This window comes from Zingiber officinale, chromosome 10B, assembly GCF_018446385.1.
Source record: "Zingiber officinale cultivar Zhangliang chromosome 10B, Zo_v1.1, whole genome shotgun sequence".
Classification (NCBI taxonomy): Eukaryota; Viridiplantae; Streptophyta; class Magnoliopsida; order Zingiberales; family Zingiberaceae; genus Zingiber; species Zingiber officinale.
The window spans coordinates 38,551,807-38,568,046 of record NC_056005.1 but is presented as its reverse complement, the minus strand read 5'-3'; positions in this window follow the sequence as shown (position 1 = coordinate 38,568,046).

Sequence of the window (16,240 nt, the reverse complement as noted above, 5' to 3'; positions counted from 1 at the left end):
TTGACAGATATTTTAAATCCTAAGAATCACAAAAATTTGGTCAAGACCAATACCTTAAAATCTCCACGAATTTTGTATGCCACGATAGAGTGGACGTATACAAAATCAAAGAGGAGATTTTATCCATTAATTTTATTATCTTGTCATCCTAACTTTATGACAAATAAAATTAATAGTTGGTCTATCAAATATTTAGTCAAAAACTTTGAATTTGAAATAATATTGATTCCTCAAAACAATATCATTTAAATTCACCAACACCTCAAACACCGTGAATTTTACATGCCACGATAGTGTGGAGGTATATAAATTTAAACATTTGTTAGAGGAGGGTTTTACCCATTAATTATCTTGTCAATAAGTCTTTATGACAAATAAAATTACCTCAAATACTGTGAATTTTGTATGCCACGATAGTGTGGACGTATACAAAACCAAACATTTGTTAGAGGGGGTTTTCCCATTAATTTTATTTCCTTGTCAAACTGACAAATAAAATTACCTCATACACCATGAATTTTTGTATGTCACGATAGTGTGGACGTATACAAAATCTCAACATTTGTATGAGGGGGTTTTAATTTTTTTATCTTGTCAACCTATCTTTATGACAAATTAATAGTTGGTTTTCTTCGGTCACATAAATAATAGTAGTGACTCCGATGGGGAGGATACTATTAGACATGCCTAAGTGTATACCATTACTTAACACTAAGTCCATTAATAAGATTGTGCCCCTTCCGATGGGGAAGATCACACGCTCTTAATTAATTTCCTATAGTCATCCAAAATGGAAGTTTGATCTAGTGATCCATAAACAAACTCATCCGATATGGAGGAAAGCACTCAGAGCCAACGCGCAAGTTTGTTTGCATCACTTATAAACCAGTAATGAAGACCGTGGAATTTATTAAAATAAATCCCTCTCCCACTTAGTTATTTAAAGTGAGGAATTTTAAACTGTCCTAGCATACATCACATGCATACACACACATCACAGTAAATAAAAGAAATAAATATGGAAATTTATTTTCCAACTATTATGGTCTTTTCCCATCACTGCCTTCCGTGTGCTCCAACCCTAGCTGCTACCATCTTTAGCCACAGCCATCGGGTCGATTCGTTGCATCCATCTTGCTTCTTATTCCACTACGCCTCTGGTGCTCCAAAAGTACCACGCCTCGCAAGAATCTGATCCGCGAAAAAAATAGAATTTTACATATATCGATCCTATATTCCATGAGGGACTGTACATGTAATCTAGATCGAAAATAAAATTCTAAAATTCTAAGGCTAATACAGCTCCTACTGTATTAATTACATACAATCATGCACACACAAAATAATGCCCTTGACATGTCCAAGGGTCCAATCACACACAACATCTATAAGTCATAATAGTTGGAGCCTGCAACCACAAAGTTAGCACATCCTACTATTATCCTGCCTAAATTATGTATGACATGTGCATAACCTAATTTGAAAACCAAACACACAGAGGCAAACCCTAGCTCTGATACCAATTGTTGGTTAGTCCTAGGAAAACGTACAGGTTCCACTGTACAAAAAATTTTTGTACAAGTGTCGAACCTTTCCTTAAATAACCTATTGTGTTCATTAGAAGTTAAATTAGGAATTGTAGATGGAACTTAACATCATTGATTCCAAATTTAACTTATCTGTTCTTGATGGTTTAGATTTGGATCGTAAGCGGAACTTAACACTATTGATCCAAATCCACCTATGTTATTAATTCCATTAAATATTAATTTCTAAAATTGACTTCCAGGACTACATGGTGAGGCACATGGCCTTCTTGGATATGGGAGCAACCACCACCGCCTAGACAAAGCCTTTTAAGGAAAGCTAATATTTAATTTCCTTAAATAACTCTAGGTTTACCAAAAAGAATAATCGAATCACAAATTCGAAAAATAAAAGAAAAGAAACACAACTTCGAAATGAATCCGAAAACTCTAGAATCATATGCCTCTTGTGTTTGGTATTTCCAAAAATAACTTATACAAAGAAAACTAGTATGATGCGGAAAATAATTACTAGTTATACCTTTCTTTGTAAGCAAATAACCTCTTGATCTTCTACCACATTCCTCTTCTTATCCCGGACATTGTGTGAGCAACGATCTACCGAGATGAGAATCCACCTAAGCCACCTTCTTCTCCAAGCAATATTCGGCCACCACAATAGCTCCATGAAAGGATGAGGTTCGGCCACCACCAAGCTCCAAGGGATGCTAGGAAACAAAGCCTCCTCCTTCTTCTTCAAAAAAAAATCCAGCCACCAACCAACCACCTAGAGAAGTTGCCGCCGGCCACAAGAAGAAGAGAAGAGGGATAAGCTAGGGTCGGCCACCAAGGAGGAAAAGAGAGGAAGAATAGAATAGAGTCGTTAGCCATGAAGGCACCTCTACCCCCTCTTTTATAATCCTTGGTCTTGGCAAATAAGGAAATTTAAATAAAAAAAACTTCCTTAATTCTTTTGCCATGAAAAGGAAAAAATATTTAATTAAAAATAATTTTCTCTTCCCAATTGTAATGGCTGGCCACATTAAGCTATAAACAAGGAGAGTTTTAATTAATTAAAACTTCCTAATTTGTCACCGAAAATTTATAAAAAATTTCTCCAATAATTTTTTCCTTCATGATGGATTATAAAAAGGAAATTTTATAAATTAAAATCTTTCTTTTAAACATGTGGATAAAAAGAAAGTTATCTCTAAAATTAAAATCTCTTTTAATCTACAAATAAGGAAAGATATCAAATCTTTTGTAGAAGCTTTATAAAAGAAATATTTAATTTTTAAACTCTCTTTTAAATCATGAACATGGTTAAAAAGGAAAGTTTTCTCAAAATTAAAATCTACCTTTCAATCTACAAATAAGGAAAGATTTCAAATCTTTTCTTAATCTTTTGTAGAAAGTTATAAAAGGAAAGATTTAAATTTCAAACTCTCTTTTAAAACCATGATATCCACATAAGAAATAATTTTAATAAAAATCCCTTTTTAATATGATGTGGCCGGCCACCTAAGCTTGGGCTCCAAGCAATTGGCTGTAACGACCCAAATTTCCTCCTTTTGAGCCCCAAAAATAATTCAAAAATATTTAGAAATGCTATAGAAAAATTCTAGAGATTTTTAGAAATTTTTAGAGTATTTTTATGAAATTTTTGGAGTTCGTTTGATATTTTTATCAAGAGGAAGAAGTTTTAAAAAAAAAAGTGTTGAAGCCGGGTTTTGAACCCAAGACCTCTGACCCGAACTAGGTTTAACCGAACTCAGCCAACCAACCGGTCTGCGAGAGTTTTGTTAATTAAGTATGGAGTGAAATATATTTAAGCTATAGTTGGAACATTTAAAATAAATTAGAGAAAAAGGGGCGCGGCTGAGAATCGAAGCCTAGACCTGTGGCTTCGAGCAAAACCCAACGAACCAACTACGCCAGCGGACTTTATTAATTTAGGAAGGAGCAAAATATATTTAAGTGATAGTTATTAATAGAATACCAGGTTATTAAAAGGAGAACTTAGGTTTTCCCTTTTGGCCCGAGAACCCCTAATTCCTCTCTTCTCCCTCACGCGTGCGCGGCGTCGGCGATTTCTCTCGGGCGGAAATGAAACCGAAGCTAGGTTTCATCTCCGGCGGCCGGTCAAGGACCAAATCCGAGGGTCTTTCACATCGTCGTGATCATCTTGTCAAGGAGGACACGTCGGCACGAGGAGAACGCTGAGATCGTGGGCTCGTCCGAACCCTAGAAGGGATTTTTGCCGGCTGCGAGTTCAAGAACAGCAAGGTAAGTTGCTCACTCACCTGCGGTAAGAGTAGTTCCGAGATTTTCTGCTTTGTTGCTATGAATTTGAGGTTTCGGATCTTAGTGTTCATGAATTCTGAAGCTTGCTGCGGTGTTGATTTTTGTAGCTTGCTTCTAGAGATTTTAATTTCTGTTGTTGATTCTTTCTTGGTTTTGTTTGCTGCCGTGAGCCCTAAAGAAAGAAGAGAAGGATTGATTGAGTTTAAGCATGAAGAACAGGAGAATGTGGAGGAGGTTAGATAAGGTTTTAATGTTTCCCTCTTCCCTCTTAGAATGAAAAGGATTTAGAAGAATGCTATGTTTGTAATACCTCAGAATTTAATTTCCTGGCAGTTGTGTGGGAAATTTTTATACTTGTAGTTTCATGAAGAACAGCTATGTTGTAGGTTCTGTTGCGGCCTTTCTTTGGTATAGCGGTTTTGATTTCTATAGAATAGATTTGAGAAGTTTTGAATCTGAATTATGTTCCTTGCATGGCTTCCACTGGATTGTTGATTCGAGTTAGTTTCAATAGTTAGGAGTGGGTTGAGTTAGTTCTGATGTAGCAAGCTTAAGAAGATTTGATTGCTCCCTTGTAGTTCTGTTATAGCATGCTTAAAGAAGGTCTGATTGCTCCTTAGTATCCTGTTGTAGCATACTTAAGGAGGAATTCAATTGTTTCTGTGTCGTCCCATTGTAGCAAGCTTAAGGAAGATCTGATTACTCCTTTGTAGTTCTGTTAAAGTGTGTCGCCATGAAATCTATTTCAGAACAGTTTTGTTTTGTAAAGCTTTGATTGTTAGGGATTTTTAGAATAGCCCCAAGATTTGTTGTTTCCTTTGCAACTCTATTGAAGCATGGTTAAAATATTTCGGTTATCTTATAAAAGTTTAGCTGTGAATAAGTTTTATATGGGTATTGTTTTAGTTTCCAGCAAGCTTTAATTGGTTGTAGCCTTGCAAATCTTGGTTTGAGGTTTAGATAATTTGCTTACGTTAAATCTGAGCATGAGGTTTAGATAATTTGCTTACATTAAATCTGAGCATGAGGTTTCGATAATTTGCTTACATTAAATCTGAGCATGAGGTTTAGATAAATTGCTTATGTTGAATCTGAGCTTGGGGTTTAGATATGCTACTTCCATTCAAGTATATGGATAACATCAGTGCTTGGCTGATTCTGGAATTTTAAATGGATTACGAGTTATAATATCTTTATTGAGTGAATTCCAGATAAGCTGTGTATTAGTCATATTATGGAAAGGAAGTCTGAGAAACGATGAAAATCTTTACTAGCCAGAATATGTTTCTTTTGTTAAGTTGCTTTGCAGAATTTCTATTAAGCAAGTGCAGATTTTGTTAAGCTAGTATGCAGATTTCTGTTAAGCTATTATGCAGATTTTTATCAAGCTAGTATGCAGATTTTTGTTAAGCATTAGTGCAGATTTTTGATAAGTATTGTATGTGCAGATTTCTTTTGTATTCTATGCATGATTATGTGTTACATAGTTAGTTTCATTCATAGATGCATAAGAAAGATAAAGAAAAGTATAATAAAGATAAAGAAAAGAAAGAAAAGGCCGAGGCCTTAAGTAGATCCCAAAGTCAAGACTTTAGGGATTTTTAGCACACAAGGTGTCTATTAAAATGCCAAGGCATTTAAAGAAGAAGTAATTAAGATTATAAGTATTTTACTTTTAAGAAGAGGCTAGTACCCGACTTCCGAGGTTGTCGTTAAACAAATCCAGGTGTCCAATTCCGAGATCTTGGCCCTGGTAGACCGAGGTCTGCTCTTTTAGGATTGGTGGCTCGCTACCCCAACCTTTAGGGAACGCGCATAAGATGGTACTATGCCTGGGCCCAAGAAGAAGTTGATTATTATTTTGAAGTATTATAAGTATAAGTTTTGAACAAGTAAAATGAGTTTTACATAAACATAAAGTATTAAAGATTAAGTTTAAAACAAATGAAATAAGGTTCATATAGTTCTAAAAATCAGTAAGTTTAGTTCTTTACTCTACCATGTTTATTTAGTGGATGAGTAGTTTTCATGTTTACCTATTAGATGAGTAGCATGATTAGCTATTAGAATTACATGAGTAGATTCCTTAGTTTTTCTTTGCTATTAGTTTGACATGAGCATTTATGTTTATGCTTTATTTCTTTTTAGAGCATATAGTTTCTAGTTCTTTTCGTATACATGCATATTCGTGTTTTTGTGAGTTAGATAGCGCTTACTAAGCAAATTTTGCTTATAGACTACACTTCCTCTTACTGCAGATATAGGAAAGGAAAAGATATAGCAAGGAAGGCGACAAGGTGGCACGGATGGTGTGTGATGTTTGGACTATGGAGTAGACTAAGAGATTGAACCAGAATTTATTTAGAATGTTTTGGTTTAAGTGTTTAACGTATTTAGAACTTGTGCATGTTATTATTTGGTTTGTTTTGTCGTGTATTTGTTAGAGTTGATTTTTCCTTGGTATTGTGCTTCTTTTTGATATATAAACTGCGTGGTTGATTGATATGTGTTCCAGCCGCTTGTAGCTGTGTATATTATGTCATGTATTAATGATTATGGTCACCGGTACAGGGGAGATTCTGCCAGAATTTTTCGGTAGGGTTTCTTCGAGGATTTTAATTATACCGGTTAAGTAGAGTTAGTAGATAAGTAACGGTCATCCTTAGAGAGTAGTAGTAGTAAGAAGGGTGGTCGTTACATTGGCCGACCACCTTAAGGCTCAACCTTTAGGCTTAGCCGACCCTAAGCTTGAGCTTCAAGCTTGGCTTGGCCAGCCCCTAGAGGTTGGGTAAGAAGGTGGGTATAGGTGGGTATAATTCTCTATATACAAGAGGCTACGATAGGGATCGAGAGGAGGAATTGATTTTGGTCTCCCGATGAAATTAAGCTTCCTGTGTTCACCTCGAACACCAAACTTAATTTCATCAATAATAATTCATTCCACTAAAGAATTATTATTGAACTACCGCACCAATCTCAAATTACATTTTGGGCTCCTTCTTATTATGAGTGTGTTAGTCTCCCTGTGTTTAAGATAATGAATGTCCACTAATTAAATGAGTTACTGACAACTCACTTAATTAATATCTTAGTCCAAGAGTAGTACCACTCAACCTTATCGTCATGTCGGACTAAGTCCACCTGCAGGGTTTAACATGGCAATCCTTATGAGCTCCTCTTGGGGTCATTCTCAACCTAGATTACTAGGACACAGTTTCCTTCTATAATCAACAACACATACTATAAGTAATATCATTTCCCAACTTATCGGGCTTATTGATTTATCGAACTAAATCTCACCCATTGATAAATTAAAGAAATAAATATCAAATATATGTGGTTGTTATTATATTAGGATTAAGAGCACACACTTCCATAATAACTGAGGTCTTTGTTCCTTTATAAATTCAGTATAAAAAAATGACCTCTAATGGTCTTACTCAATACACTCTAAGTGTACTAGTGTAATTATATAGTTAAGATAAACTAATACCTAATTATACTACGACCTTCCAATGGTTTGTTCTTTTCAATCTTGGTCGTAAGCTACTATTTATAATTTATAAGGTGCTGATAACATGATCCTCTATGTGTAACTCCACACACCATGTTATCTACAATATAAATTAATTGAACAACCACATTTATCATAAATATAGACATTTGACCAATGTGATTCTTATTTCTAGATAAATGTTTATACCAAAAGCTAGGCTTTTAGTATACATCCTAACAAATTATTACTAGGAATGTGGAATATGGACCAAGAAACACATATTTAAGGTTAGGCGGCAGAGGTTTTTACTGCACTTGAGGTGGTACAATCTCAGGCAAGGTTGGTTCCTGTTCTAATAACCGTATTTCCTCGTTTACCATGACTTCTTCTGGCTTCCCCCAATTTCTTGAGCTATTCTTTCAATATTATCATCATCATCCAAGTCCTTCTCCATAAATGATGCTGAGGTAGATATCAAATCTCCCAATGATTTTAATAAGACCTCTCCACACCAAGGAAACATATTTTGTACATCCTTGCACCGTACACTAATGGATTCCTCTAATTCTTCCTGAACCTCATTTCCTGCGTGTCTTAACTTATTTTCATCCATCAACACTCCCATATCTTCTCCTGCTTCAATTGGGTGTAGAGATAAGTTTAGCACATCTTGTCCTGACCAATCTTTGAGATTTGATACCACCATATGGATTATTTCTTGTGCTTCATCCAAACATTTTTTCATGAGTTCCCCTCCAACCATTGCGTCCAGAAGCCTCTTGTTCTGGAACGAAAGTCCAATGTAAAATACATGAAGAATCAACCAACTCTCAATACCGTGATGCGGGCACTGATATAGAATTGATAAATACCTATCCCAAGCTTGATGCAATGCTTCTTCGTCACGTTGCTTGAAGTGTAGAATCTGATCCCTCAACTGAGCGATCCTTTTTGGAGGAAAGTATCTATTTAAAAATTTTCTCTTTAATTCATCCCATGTCCTGATGCTTCTCGGTTGCAGAGTGTTGAACCAAACCTTCGCATTACTTCTGAGGCTGAATGGAAAAGCTATAAGTTGTATTGAATCAGCTAGACCCCCCTCAACTCTCAGTGTATTGCAATAGATGTGTAAATCTAGGAGATGCAAGTAGGGATTCTCTGAATCTAATCCCCTAAACTAATTTTCTTGAACTTTAGAGATGAATGAAGGTCTAAGCATAAAATTCTTCGCTGGAATTTCTGGAAACAAAATGGGCCCTAGCTCTTTAGCAGACTTCGGGGCTCCATAATCCTTTAATGGTCTTAACATCATGTTATATCCAAACAGACCAGGAGTGCGAAATAAATAGACATGTGGGGTAGTTGAATCTCCTGCAATGTTAGCTCTTACCTTGCTAGGGCGTGGTATTGAATAATCCAAGTGTGAAAGAAAGAGTTAAAGAATAAAATTATTTATCTCTGAAATGTATCAATTAGAAAAAGGAGAAATAAAGAGAAATAAAGTCTAGTCTAATTCAATATGATTTTCACTAATGTTATAGATGCAGTCCCCGACAACGACGTCAAAAACTTGTTACGATTTTGTAAGCGCACGAATTCGTCGTCAGTAATAAAGAATATCGATCCCACAAGGACTGGTTATAAGCACTAGCAATGGTTCACTTAGGATTAGCTAAACTACCAATGGTTGTAAGTTATCTAAAGAAAAGAGGTTGGGAAGCGGAAACGAGAACTAGTGAAGAGAGAGTAATTAACTTGGTTTATAAAGAGTTCAAGGAGTTCGGTTTCATTGTGATGGTATTGATGTATCACGTTCTATCCTTTACCCATTGTCCGTCAACATGCATTTACCGAAAGCTAAAGCAACTATCCTTAAGCACTAAATAGAGAAAATCCCTGTGAAATCCTGTTACGATTAACCCCTGTCACTATAGCGCCTCGGTAGATCACAAGAACACAACTCTAATTGGTGTCATTAAGGATAGAAATAAGGGCTTGGTTTGGTCTCTTACTTCCTTATGGAGAAGTTGCCTCTCCTTTCAGGGAAATACCCTAGATGTCCATGAATGGGTTACCCCTGTCACTAAGGCCCCTCAAGTATACTATCTAAGATACTCTTTCTACGAGGTTAGCAATTCCTACGCAATCAATTAATACGATATGGAAAACTAGCAACAAGTCTCGTGAATAGTAGTTGAAACAAAGTAAGCGAAATCATCCAATGAATAAAGGCATAAACGTGGGTGGGTCTTACATCAAAACTAACCCACAACTACTCCCTAATCCTAGAACAAGGAATCTACTCCATAAACGCTGGAGAAAAACCTGAAGACATAATGTAATTAAGCATGTGATTCTCAAACAAGAAGAGAGAAAGAGAAAGGATGCTTATCCAATGACAACGAGTGATCTTCGAACCCAATCCTTTGTTTCTGGAGTTGATGTGGTGATGAAGGACCGTTGGACGGATGTCCGGGATGGCATGGAACGGCGTGGAATGGGACCAAGACAATTCTCCCTTTGACGGCTTGCCTCCCTCCTCTCGAGAAGGGTTAGAACCCTTTTTATAGGCTAGGGTATGGCACCGCGGCACGGCCGTGCAGATGTGGCACGGTTGTGCCTTCTTTTACCTTTAGCCGCGCTGCACGGTGGTGCCAATTGGCACGACCATGTGGATCTAGGGCACTGCTCCTGGGACACCATCGTGCATGATTGCACGGTCGTGTATGGCTTGGTTGCTGGTCGTGGGGGGCACGACCGTGTAGGTTTGCACGGCTATGCTTGGATCCATCTCTGTTTGCCCGCACGGTCGTGCAAGAGTTGCATGGTCGTGCACTGTTCTTCCTCTGTGTGGCCACACGGTCGTGTGAGGTTACACGGTCGTGTTCTCTACCTTATTCCGGTATGTTGACAATCGCTATTTTTTTTTTTTGCTTCAAAAGTTGTCCCTGTCAATACAAAACCAAACAAAGAGCAAATCTTCGAACAAAAGTGTATTTATCATGAGTATATGATAAAAGAGACGATCATGCAAAGAATATATTAGCATAAATTAAGTGAATATGCGTTAAAACATGCATAAATGATCATAATATTTATGCACATCATATAGCTGGTACTATTAAAGTTTAATTTCATTTTATTTTGTGGTTCTTGATAAATTTTGGTTTATAATTAACTTTATTATTGCAGATTCTAACAACAATCCCTTTGAGTTATGAAACTAGGTTTAATAAACTCTCAACGAGTGGTTATTAGTTATTAATGATGGATTTGACATACTTGTTAGTATTTGCAGGTTTTTCTTTAAATGGTGTTTTCGAGTTTCATAATATATCAAGGAATGGTGAGGTTATCATATCAGCTACTATGATACTCTCAACAGTAACATTGTTTCTGTTACTGTTGAGAGAAAAGAGGGAAAGGGACAGAATGTTGAGTCAAGAGGGCAATAGAAGGTAGTAGAAGATAATAGGAAATAGTAAAAGGCAGAGGAAAGGCAGGAGAAAATAATTAATGAAAGCAATTTTAGGATATCGGTTCCACCACATTGTTAGTAAACACTTAATCTTTGTTTGAAGTTCTATTTCTCAATGGTAATTAATGTAGGTAAACTAACTTATGGTATCCAATGTAAACTTTTGAAACTACACTGGCATATCAATTTCAATTATCGTCTACTTTCAGAATGGTTGAAATTAGCGATCGCTTAGCAAGGAGACCCTGTCACAAGATCTCGCAACCCCCAATTGTCCCCTCTCCTACTATGTGATGATAAATTATGATCAATCCATTAATCTCTATATCAACCTAGGGTTCCTCACGACATATAGATCTACTCTTATAGTCGACTCCCCATGTCTCGGTTGTCTACAGGTCAAAAGATCGAGTTCTCCTCTCGATCCACCCCCAAATCCTCATGAGACATAAATCTCGTGCCTCTTGGCATTGATATGTGTTTACATAGTAGATCCGGACCATTAATTAATAATTCATTGAAATAGAAAGATCAAATGAAACAGTATTTACATCACAAAGGGTTAATCCCTAATCTTAAAATCAAAAGTTTACCCGATAGAGATGAGGTTACAACCACAAAACATGTTCAAATTGATTACAATACAAATCAAATTTATAAATTCAAAAGAAAAAGTGAAAAACTTAGGCTTGATATGAAAAATCCTCCTCTAAGCGGCTCTTGATCTCCCTTCCTCATGGAAAGGGCATTGGATCTGCTCTAGAACACCTCTTGGAGCTTCCTTGTGGTCCTTGGGCAACCCTTGGTGGGATCAACATAAATAGGATAAGGAGAGATCGTCCAACAAGGATTGTGCTCGCTGACATAGCTACCCATGTCGGGCACAACGACTTTAGAGCGAGGGTAAAAATGGCTCGTGTCTCTGGGCATGGACACCCATGGTAGGGTGTTCAAATGAAATATGGCTCGTGTCTCTAGGCATAAGTACCCATGGAAGGGCATTCAAATGAAACATGACCCGTGCCTCTGGGCACGGGTGCCTGTAGCATGGTGAGAAGCCTCCAACCTTGATCTTCAACTTCCGTTTTCACCCCTTTTCACGCCCTATCACAACAATACATGAGAGTAGTATTCTAAAATAGGAAAATATTAAAATAAAGTATACAAAAACAATAACAACAACAACAATAACAGCCAAATTTTATCCCACTAAGTGGGGTCGGCTATATGGATTATTTTCTACCATTAAGCTCTATCTCCTACTATATCATCATCTATACTTAAATAAATTTTATCTTATTTTATTATTGTTAACCAAGTCCTTTTTAGTCTTTCTCATTTGACATAAGCATCTTTCATAGTTTCACATTGCCTAATTGGAGCATTTATTAGTTTTCTAAGTACATGTCCATACCATCTTAAACATTTATCTCAGAGTTTTCTATTAATAGATGCAACTCTAACTTTTTCTATAATACTCTCATTTCTTATTGTATTCATCCTTGTATGTTCACATATTGACTTTAATATCCTCATCTCTGTAACTATCATCTTATGCTCATGTGTTGTGTTATAGTCCAACATTCAGTTTCATATAATATAGCAGGTTTAACTACGGTTTTATAGAAGTTTCCTTTAAGTTTTAAAGGTACTTTACGGTCACATAAAATACTTGATAGTCTCCTTCATTTCAATCATCCTACTTATATTTTATGTAAGATATCTCCCTTAATCCCTCTATTATTTTACAAAAATAATCCTAAATATTTAACGCTCTCGGTTTCGAGCAACTTATCATCTCCTATCTTAACAATTGTTTCATTATGTCTAATATTGCTAAAATTAAATTTCATATATTATGCCTTTATTCTACTAAGCATAAAATATTTCCCTTCTAGTATTTTCTGCTAAGATTCTAGTTTAGCATTAACTCATTCACATGTTTCATCTACTAAAATAATATCATCTACAAACAACATGTACCACGGTACTATGTCTTGAATGTGTGTAGTGAGTTCATCTATAATTAGTGTAAAAAGATAGGAATTTAGAGTTGATCATTGATGTAACTCTATATTTATTAAAAATACTTCAGTTACTCCACCTGAAGTCTTTACTCTGGTCCTTACATCCTCGTGTATATTCTTAATTAGTTCAATATATGTTACGCTAATACCTATCTTTTTTAGAATTCTTCATATAATTTCTCTTGAGACTCTATCATAAGGTTTTTCTAATTCAATGAATACCATGTATAGATCTTATTTTTGCTCCCGATAATTAGTTATCTAAGAAGATATATAGCTTCTATTGTCGACCTTCCAGGTATGAACCCAAATTAGTTTTTGGTCACCGTGGTCTCCTTTCTTAATCTTTTTTCTATTATTTTTTCTAAAATTTTTATGGTATAACTCATTAGTTTAATACCCCTATAGTTTGTATAAGTTTGTACATCTCCCTAATGCACTAGGTTATATGTGTTTCTAAATACTATTTGACGCACAATCACTTGCATTTCTTGTGTATGACTTATGTTATTTCACCCCTTTTCATTATTTATCAACATAATTACTCTTGTTTATTTTGAGATCTACTTTTCCTTAGTTTGTACTTTCAGGGCTTGACTATATACAAAAAAAAATCCATCGTAACGGCTACAGACAAGAAGAAAGACAGAACACCGGAGCTCATTGCTTTGAGGCACAACCTGTGTTTATGAGACACGACCGTGTCGTGTATCATACATCCAGAGAATACCAGAGCTCACTATTTTGAGGCACGACCTGTGTTTATGAGGCATAGTCGTACCATATATTCTACATTGAGAGAACATGCTAGAGCCACTACTTTGAGGCACGACCCGTGTCTACCAGACATGGCCATGCCATGTATTTGTATCCAAGGAACACATGGTCGTGTCATGCTCCAGTGGCACCACCATGGCATGCCCCAGTGGCATGACCGTGTCGTGCCCCAATGGCATGGTCGTGACTCCTAGAGATTCACACGGCTGTGTCATGCTCCAGTGGAACCACCATGTCATGCCCTAGTGGCATGACCGTGTCGTGCCCCAATGGCATGGTCGTGACTCCTAGAGATTCACACGGCCGTGTCATGCTTGTGCAACATGACACATGTGACGGGGCTACCAGACCCCATAAAAGGTGCTTTTCTCCCATTTTTATTGATCTTTGGCTTGGGGCTCGCCCCTAGAAGTTTTATCTTCGCCAATCTATCCAACTTTAGAGCAAGGATTGCATCCAAAAAGATGGACACTATGTAACGCCCACCCTTCTTACCCAACCAAAGGTGGCGCTACGTTCTTATACTACTTACGTACATGCTTTAGTTATAACAGCGGAAGAATAAAAACTTTAAAGAATTTAATTTATTAAGCATAATATCACATATTCTGATTTGTTCAAATGTGCATATATTGAACTTATAACTAAAAATATTAATTTGTCCGAATCGTCCTCGCCGAGCCACCACCACACACATCACTATCTGCTCCTCCTGCTGCTCCGTTGTACATCCAGCTTTCTCTTTTATCTGCGGTACAAGGAAAGTAAGCTATGAGCACTCATGGCTCAGTAAGTTCCTTTCCTACTCACTAAAACCGAGAATCATCGTATAACAAGAATGGATCAACATATCATCATCTCAACTAATCATAACATAACATATCATTCTATTCAAACATATCATGCATATTTCTTATTCACATATCATTTCATAGAAGCATGAATATCATATCATAAAACAAATAAATCACAAGCATGAGACATACAAGGGCATCATATTCATATCATAATATCACATGACATTATATCATATCATCATATAATTCAAGCACATATGAATGTAGGTAATGCATCGTGAATTTGAAAACTTATACTTAATAGTACTTGAAATTAATATCATCATCATTTGGGATCCCGGTTTGTACCACATACATAATGCGTAGGTCCAAGGTAGCAAGTCTTAAGCCCTACCATGCATACATACTAGGCCCGAGTCTTACTCCATCGACCTAGGGCACTCAAAGGCCCATTACTGACGAGGCCCGAGTCTTACTCCATCGACCCCGGGGCGTTTACGGAGCCCACCCTTGGTACAAACCATAAAAATAACTTATCATGCATAACTATCATATCATGTCCTTAACAATCTTTCATGCATTTATTCTTTTTCATTTTTTTTCATTATGTATAGCATTTTCTATGCTATCACATATCATAACATAACTTCATTTCTTTTCATTATGTATAGCATTTTCTATGCTATCACATATCATAACATAACTTCATTTCTTTTCATTATGTATAGCATTTTCTATGCTATAACACATCATGGCATATTTCATAATATAACTTCATTATGCATATCATTTCGTAACTAAAGCAATCATGCATTCTAACTTATTATCATATCATTTTCATACAGCATGGCATAGACATATTTAATTTTTTGTTCTAGGGTTTCTACGGCATCTATCCCTTCATGGCCGAACACATAATGATTCATTTAGGTCATACAAACATGTATCACATTCACACATTATCAAGTTTTCATAAGAAGTACTTTCAACCCCTTAGGTTTCATTTCCAAGGCCTCTAGGTCCTTACTTGGCCGAAATTCATAGAATATAAACTTCCTTTAAGTGGCCTAAAGCATGGGAAACCTAAGTAAATTTCATAGCAAGATTTACTAAGAACATCATACACAAGGTTGGATCATAAACAAGCTAGGACTCTTGGGATCTTACATGTCATAAATCATGTAACTAATTTTCTACATTCCAATTAAACATGAGAGCATTAATCGTCTTTCATAACATAATATCACAGAGGTCATTGAGCATATTAGAATTTTGTTTAAGCTTCTCTAAACTATCACCTTACCATGGCCGAAATATTAAGAGTAAGGTTCATGAGTTTCTTTCAACATACAAGTATACAACTCTTAAGAACTTTATATCATGTCATATAAGCATAGTTATTTTAAATTCAAGGTCCTCCTAACCCTAAATTCTTTCTTGGCCGAAACATGAGAGTGGGGTTCTTTTGGTTCCAATCAACTTCCAAGCAAGAAAACCATAGGAAGGTCCTTAGCATTTCATAAAGGGAAACTTGCACTAGTTTGGTTAGACAATAATTTTCCTAACCTATTTACAATATTTTTGGTTAAATCCTAGGGTTAGATACTCCTCTGATCATACATCATATCAGTATAAAATCATGGAAAAGAATCCTTCTACATAGCATAGAAAATCTTATCATGAAATGAGGTCTTGTTTAAATCATCCTAGATTTGAAAACCTTTTCTTTAGCCGAATTTTCTTAAATTCTTTCCTAGGTTTTCTAATCCTTATAAATCCGAAAATCACATAAAAGCCTTGTACCGCAGGTGAGAGGAAGCTTACCTTCTTTGCTT